Genomic DNA, 8731 nt, shown 5'->3' with positions numbered 1-8731 from the left:
ACAGACAAACCCAAATTGAGGCTCATTCCATAAAACTAGCCTGTCTACTTTAAAAAATGTTAATATTATGAAAGCAAAAATGACTGAGGAAATCTTCTAAAAATACAAAGAGATAGGACAATTACATATAATATGTGATACTAGCATTGGATCCTACATTGGGGAAAAGTGTTGTAAAGAATGTTCTTGGGGAGTTGGCATCCATCTGTTACTGGGCATCATGGCTGCTTTCAGACGTCTGATGAAGCCCAAGATCATTAAAAAGAGGTCCAAGAAGTTCATCTGGCACCAGTCACAGCGATATGTCAAAATTCAATGCAATTGGTGAAAACCCAGTGGCATTAACAATAGGGTGCACTGAAGATTGAGGGCCAGATCTTGATGCCCAACATTGGTTACGCGAGCAACAAGAAAACAAAGCACTTGTTGCCCAGTGACTTCCGGAAGCTCCTAGATAACTTTAAGGAGCTTGAAGTGCTGTTGATGTGCAACAAGTCTTACTGTGCAGAGATTGCTCACAATGTCTCCTCCAAGAGCTACAAAGTCATTGTGGAAAAAGCAGCCCAGCTAGCCTTCAGCATTACTCATCCCAATTCCAGGCTATGCAGTAAAGTAAATGAACAGAGAGCTTATGTGCACACCATAAACCATAAAACTATATAAAAAATAATATTACTGGAACAATTGGTAAAACTTTAATATGGACTATATATTAGATGATAATATTGTATCAATGTTAAGTTTTTTAATCTTGATGTTGTGGTTAGGCAAATAATGTCCTTGCTCTTAGAAAATATATACTAAAATATTTTGTGGTAGAGTCATTAGGTCTGAGATTTACTCTCAAACGATCTAGTTACTTAGCAGTAATAATGATAGTTTTACATGTATGTGAGAGTGACAAAACAAATGTGAAAAATGTAACCAACTGGTGAATACAGGTAAAGGTACACAGGAATGAAGAATGTGAGTTGTTGAAGGAATAAAGGGCTACCATTGTTCCAAAACCTCTAATGTTATAGAACTCTTGAAAGAAATGTATTTCTTTTTAGGCTCATGTGTTTTAATCATTTTTCTGACTTACTGCAATATACTATTTAGAGAGTAGTATATGTGGTACTACATTGTAACATATATATACTTATATACACTATATATAGAACATGTTATAATTCCAGTTGAAGAGAGTGAAATTTGATTAAGCACATTTTTTTTTACTACACTGATTAGACACATCATTTTATAGATCTTACTTCTGACAATGTCAACACTGTTGCCACTTCTTTTTGGCATGTTCTTCTTCCACTTCTTGCTCTCAGTCTGAAACAGAACCTCCCCTCTGATCCCACCCTGCTTCCCACAAAAGACAGAATCTCCTTCTCCTCTGTTTCCATGAACCTTCAAATAATGTTCTGACATTGCCATTTTTCTTTCTGCCTTATGTCACCTGTTTATGCATGGTGTATCTGAACTACCTTCAAACATTCCCTGCCTTCTTCCCTATCCTCAACTTTGAAAGGGGAGTACAAGGCTTACTCTTTCAAATAATATCTTCTCTCTCTCTTTTTTTTCTCACTTTGCTACTGCCTCAGAATATTACAGCAGTTAAGACCACAGCCTTTAAAAAATGAACTATTTGGATTTCATGAAAATAAAAAACTTCTGCACAGTGAAATAAATAAGCAATAAAACTTTTAAAAGGCAACCTATAGATTGAGAGAAGATATCTACAAATGATGTATCTGATAGTATCTAAAATATATAAAGAACTTATATAAACTTAACACTCAAAAAATAAAAATCCAATTAAAAAATGGACAGAAGACAATGAATGGACATTTTCCAAAGAATACATATAGATGGCTAACAGACACATGAAGATGCTAAACATTACTCACCATCAGGGAAATACAAATCAAAACTACAATGAGATATCACCTCACACCAGTCAGAATGGCTAAAATCAATAACACAGGAAACAACAGGTGTTGATGAGGGTGTGGAGAAAGGGGTCCCTCTTACACTGTTGGTGGGAATGAAAACAGCTGCAGCCTCTCTGGAAAACAGCATAGAGACTCATCAAAAAGTTAAAAATAGAACTACCCTATGATCCAGCAATTGCACTACTAGGTATTTACCCAAAGGATACAAAAATACTGATTCAAAAGAATACATGCACCCCAATGTTTATGGTAGCATTGTCTACAATAGCCAAATTATGAAAAGAGCCCAAATGCTCATAAACTGATGAATGAATAAAGAAGGTGTGGTATGCACATACAATGGAATATTAGTCATAAAAAAGAATGAAATCTTGCCATTTGCAATGATGTAGACAGAGCTGGAAAGTATTATGGTAAGCAAAATAAGTCAGTCAAAGACAAATACCATTCAATTTCACTCATATATGGAACTTAAGAAACAAAACAATCATAGGGGGGAAAAGAGAGAGGCAATCCAGAAGACAAAATAAACTAATGTTTACCAGAGGAGAAGGGGATGGGGGAATGGTTTAAATTGATGATGAGGATTAAAGGAGTGCATTTGTGATGAATACCAGGTGTTGTATGTGTTGAATCATTAAATTGTATACCTGAAATTAATATTATATGTATGTTAACTAACTGGAACTTAAATAAAAACCTGAAGAAAAAAAAAAAGATCACAGCCTTTATGTGAGTCTCATCCGGTTCAGATGCTGGTTTTACCACCAGCCATGTATATGGCTTTGAATATTTACTTCTCTACACCTCAGTTTTCTCATCAGGAAAATGGCAAACTGTTCTGTAAGTTTTAGCGAGCATAATATTAGTTAATGAATGCCAAATTCTTACCATGGTGACTAGCAAAAAACTGTTCAGTAAATATTATCTACTATCATCCTCCTCATCATCATCACCACCATCATCAGTGCTATAGCAGCATCTTAGAACCTGTCAAGAGTCATAAAATAAGAACTGATGAAGTGTGAATGTTTCTGTTTGTTGAAATTGACATGTGTTTTATGAGGTATTAACCATAATTAACTCTTCTCATCAAAACTTCCAAAACTCTTAAAGAGAAAAAGTTATGGCAATTTTAGTACTGAATTCACCAAAAGCAATCGATTTTTAACCTAATTAACTTTAACAATAATGTGTGTTCCAAAAGCATTGAAATCTATTAAGCAAATACAGTATAACTCATATATTAATTGGTCCATCCTTCAGCCAACATTTATTCAGCATCTACCATGTATCCGGTACTTTTCAAAGGTGTTAGCAGCATTGCAGTAAACAGAATAGCAAAATCTCTGTTTCCATGAGACTCACATTCTGAGTGGAAATGGAAGATACAGTCATTCCATCCCAAAATAAATATTGTATATTATATATCACATAGTGATAAGTACAAAGATATAAAAGAGTAAGGAGACAGAGAATAATGAAGGTGCTACTTAAAAACGGAGAAATCAGAGAGGACCTCTCAGATGAATTAGCACTTTTTAAATCCCTGAATAAATTAATCTTCTCATATTTTGAATAACAGAAGATATTAAGTCTAACAACATACATCTTAATTACATAAAGTCTTGTCCAAGATCACCGTGCCCAAATATTTAAATAAAAGAATATAATCACTGATTATGGATTGATTCCAATCTATAGTATACTCCTGTTCTTGAGCATGCAGTTCAACTGCAATTAGTTCCATAATGCAAAGTGCCACTTGTATGCCAGTGAAACATGGAAGTCAGCCTGGGGCAACTAGTATGTTAGCCTGAGCTACATTAGGGCAATTTATGGGAAGTAGTTTAGTCCAGATTCATTTATCAGTCCACAAATACCATTCTCTTCTGAGTTCTTTGTTCAGTATGCTAATGGTTATTAGTACTTTTCTTTAATTAGAGTTCAGCCATGACATTTCTTTTCTGCCCAACCCCATATTTTTTTGTTATCCTCCACTTAAAATATCCTACAACTCACTAAAAGTCTCTTTTTCCAAAAATAAATAATATACATTATATAAGGGCTCCAATATTTAATTTGATAGTTGATTCTATGAAATACTGCCCAGATTCACCTTCAAGACTGAAGGACCCAGCTGCTGGAAGAGCAGCCAGCAGATAGTCCTCAGCTACCAGCCCCCTTTCAGAAGTGCCTTGGTTGAAAAGAGCTGCCTTGCCCAAAGTTACACCCCCTCCCTAGATATCCTTTATCCAATGACTGGTAGGTCAACATAGGATTATAAAGGGCCAGTCCCCTCAACTCAAACCAGGCTGCAAGGCCAGTCCACCCCAAGAGTTGACCCATGGGTCAGCTGCGGCTGCCACCTTTTCCTTCTGCCCAGTCTTGCTTTTTTTCTCTTCCCTTCCACAGGTATTTTTCCAGAGCATTCTCTAATAAGCTATTACATTTTAAGGAGAATGGCATAAATTTAGTGGTTTCTATTAAGGGCCCAAGGGATGCAAGAGTGATGATTTTCATCATATTTCCATTTAATTCACCAGTCACTCACCAGAAAGAAACCAGATGGACTCTGAAAATAAGAATGGATTACCACAAACTCAACTAAGCAGCAGTTGCCCAAATGCAGCTGTTTGCCAAATGTTAGCATCTTTGCCAGTACATATTACTATGACTTCAGGCACATGGTATATGACTAGTGATTTGTCAAGCACATTATTTTCTAATCATATTTTTTTAAAAAAATAAGAAAGAGCTCGCATTCACTTGAAATAGACAAGAGTATACATTTGCAGTCTTGCCGAAGGGCTATGTTACCTCTTCTTCCCTGTCATAAAACAATTTTAAGAGATCTTTAACTGACCACGCATACCACAGAAAATCTTACTGGTGAACTACACCTAAGATATCATGCAAGTTGGACCAGATGAAAAAGAAGTGGCCACTGTACTGTAGGCCTAAGTAAAATATATGCATACCAGAGGGTGGGAGATATACTCTATGAAAATTCAGGTCCTGCCACATGAGTAAAATTTTTAGGAATCTCATGGTCTTGTGCAGTTGGGCATATCCCCTCTAAAAAAGGAAAGATTATCAGAACATTTACATCCTACCACAAAGAAGGAAAAACTGTACCTAGTAATGTTTCCATGTCTGGAGACAGCATATTCTGTAGCCAGGAATACAGTATCAAATCCTATGCCAGACAGCATAGATGATTTCCAGTTTTGAGTAAAAACCAAAGCAGAAAAATAATGTATAGCACGGTGATACAAGCAACCCTATCACTTGAGCAGCATAACACACCAGAATGGAATAGCATTAGAGGTATCTGTGGTGGGATAAGATGCCATATGGTGTTTATTGCAAGCCCAAGTGGAAGAATCACAGCACAGATGTCTAGGGGTTTGGAGCACGGTCATGTCATCTACAACAGACATTTACACATCTTTTGAAAAGTACGTCCTGGTATACTACTGGGCTCAGGTATAAATGTAGTGCCTGATCATGGGTGTCAAATCACCATGAAATCTGAACTTCTTATTATAAGCTGGCTACCATCAGACAACAAAGTCATGAGGTCAGGTAAATCCAGGACTAATGCATCATGCAACAGAAGTGATACACCCAAAATCAAGGAATAACAGGACCAGGAGACATTAAAAAAAAAAAAAAAAGCAACACGAGCAGGTATCTTAGATCCTGAAGTTATCTACTGTTGCTGCTGTAGCACTTGACTATTAGGTCATACCTATCACCATATAGGGGCATCTCTTATATGGTCAGTGCACCAGACCATAACAGACACATGTTCTGAGTTTGGACATGGCTTTTTCTCAGAAAAAAAATAATTCCTGTTTGGTTATAAATGGATTTTATTTGCTTGATAAGTGAGTGAAAGCTAGAAACAGATGGGGGCCATGTTGTAGCCTGACTTAGAGATGGCTCTTAACAACAGTGGTAAGGGAAATGTTCCCAATAAGCAAAGCTTAAGCAATGTAGTTCTTTGTGAGGTTATAATGTGCATGGACTTATGTGCAGTGGCAAATGACTTGACCAGAAGTCAGTGTTCAAGAAGAATAAAAACTGGAAGGGCAGGAAAAGAAGGTCTGGGATAAAAGGATTTGGATGAACCTGTAGGAACAGACATAACTGAAAATCTTTGTATCAAATGTTAACACCTTTGATACCTACAAGAGAGCACCTATTTATAGAAGAGGCACTAAGTCAGGTAGAAAATCTAACCTAATTAGCTCACATCAGTCAGTGTCTGTTATCAACTTACCTAGTCCTAGCACAATGGACATGCAGATGAAACAGCTATAGTGGCAGGGACAGAAGTTATTCATAGGCTCAACAGCATTGCTTCCACCTACCAAGGCTAATCAAGCTACTGATCTGATTCAATGTTCAACACTAACTCCCCTGAATGGCACCATCTCTATAGGAGATCAAATATCCATTTGGTGGCTAATTGAATACCTTGGGACCTTTCGGCTTGGAAGAGGCTATAATGCATGTCAACAGGAACAGACACATGCTCTGGGTTTAGATTTGACTTTTCTGCCCACAGCATGTCAGTCAGAACCACTGTCTGAGGATTTACAGTGTTTGACTTACAGTATCATCCTAAAAATACACCATCAGACCAAAGGATCTACTTCAAAGAAAGGAGGTGCAAGGTGTGGGAACGGGTACTTGGTATCTGACCATGAGATCACTGGCCATGTCAACTACCAAACCAACAGAAACCTACTAGCCCAAAAAAGTAATGGAGTGATCTGCTGAAAGCACAGTTGAAGCCTCAGCTTGAAGGTCATACTCTCAATATGGTTCTCCATCCTCCCAAATGCAATTCCCACTCTAACTCAATGATCTATAGATGGTGCTATGTCCAAGGTGGTGGAATACATGGCCCCAGGAACTGATAAATGGAAGGAAGAGTGGCCTCTCTTATCACCACTCCCAGTGGCCCACTTGGGTAATTTGTGCTTCCCATTCTTGTAACTCTAGAAACTGCATGATCTGATGTCCTATTTTTCAAAGGGGAAGTATTTCCTACGAGGAACAGAAAGATTCTAATTATACCATAATTAGAATTATGGCACCTGCTCCCATCTTGGTGGTAGTAATTAACCCTGATTATTGGGAACAGTAAGGCTTCTTGTATACAATGCGGACAGGAAGAAATATGTCTGACACCCATGTGATCCTCTTGCCCAAGCTTGATGGCAAATTGACTAATGCAACTAAGACTTGAAGAAGATAAGGTGACGAGAGGCTCAGGATAGTCAGAATCATGCCAAGAAGAAAACCACCAAAACTAACAGAAGTTGAGGGAAATCTAGAGTGGATAATGGAGGAGGGAGATGGTGAGTATCACCTGAGACCTTCAAACTAGCTGTATCATCAGGGTGCTAGATTATCCTATCAACTTTATTCTTATAAGAATCCTCTGGAAAAGAAACCCACTGGGATCCTGGAAGATTAATTCTTAGTATGTATATGAAGAAGTGAATACAAGAGGTACAAGCAGTTCACTGATATGCTGCTAAGATGCCCCTTTTAGGAATGAAGATATTATTCTACCAGCTTCTGGATCTGCTGCCAGCTGCCAGCTGTCTTTGTAAAGTGTGTTGGCTGAAAAAAGCATCCTTGCTCAAGGTCATGGCTCCTCCCTGGATGCAGCACATAAAGACTGATGATGGGGGTTATAAAGTCCTGGCTCCTTTGCCCCAACTCATGACAATCCCCAAGGCCCTTGTCAGTCTCTCAGATATTCCTCTGGATCACCTATGACCTTCATTAGAAAGCACCCCAGTGCTTTCCAATTATCCCCTGTGCCCAATTCTGCTTCCTTCTCTTCCTTTCCATAGGTGTTGCTTCCAAGAGAATTCTCCAATAAGTTTTCTGCCCACTAATCTCCATGTCATCCCAAAGAACCCAATGTATACAACCAATGATGGCATCATATCAAGCAAACTCATCCTGTGGACCAGAAATAAAGAGACTCTAGTTTAGTCAGATGTTTGGTTCTAATGTGTTGACTGACCACAATCAAGTCAATAAGCTATATGACCTTTATTTTCCTCACCATTTTCACTGAAAAGAAAAAGAGATTGCTGTCGTCCTTAGTTCTAGACTAACAACCAACTTCCTTTAAGTTCCTGAGTGGCTATTAATTAGCTTTGCAACCTTGGGAATATTACTGTAAACCTCTGGGCCCATCTCTAAAATGAGAGGTAGACTAAATGATTTTTTGTGTCCTTTATAGCTCTAATAGCCTGTGAATCCAAGTATATAAATCCCACATCATTATTTCTGTAACATAGCATTTAAGATGGCATTTTCAATTTTATCAATAACTTTGTTGCCAAGAAAAAAAATTTTTCAGTCCTTATGAAAAAGGCGTTTAAGGTCCTTGCCAAAAAGATTTTTTTTTCAAATCCTATTACTTCATTCTTTCTCATCCCTTTGTTCCTCCCTTATTGACCTTTTTGAAATCCTTTTTGGCATGTACCTTTTCCTCCCATTCCTAGGAGACTTTGAGCAAATAATAGGGAAGTAAAATGAGTATTCAGTGTTGGCATACAAGTATTATAAAGCTTAGTTTCAAACACTTCATGTTCTCTTCCCTTTTCCCTGTGTTTACAACCTCTGTTGCATTATACCGACTTTCTAGCTTATTTTTCTTAGTCAATATTTATAACATGTTTACTACCAAGGCTCCTCAGAAATATTTTCTAGTCTTATGGAATGTTTTCCCTTCCCTACTACCTATCTGC

The 8731-nt window shown here is 37.6% G+C and overlaps 1 pseudogene; it reads left to right on the top strand.

Moving 5' to 3' along the window:
- Nucleotides 1-220: 220 nt before the first annotated feature.
- LOC129516116 (60S ribosomal protein L32-like) lies at nt 221-663 on the top strand (annotated as a pseudogene).
- Nucleotides 664-8731: the final 8068 nt, after the last annotated feature.

This window comes from Nyctereutes procyonoides, unplaced genomic scaffold, assembly GCF_905146905.1.
Source record: "Nyctereutes procyonoides isolate TBG_1078 unplaced genomic scaffold, NYPRO_anot_genome, whole genome shotgun sequence".
Lineage (NCBI taxonomy): Eukaryota > Metazoa > Chordata > Mammalia > Carnivora > Canidae > Nyctereutes > Nyctereutes procyonoides.
Note: the sequence above shows the minus strand (reverse complement) of the source record. Positions and strands in the feature narration are given on the sequence as shown.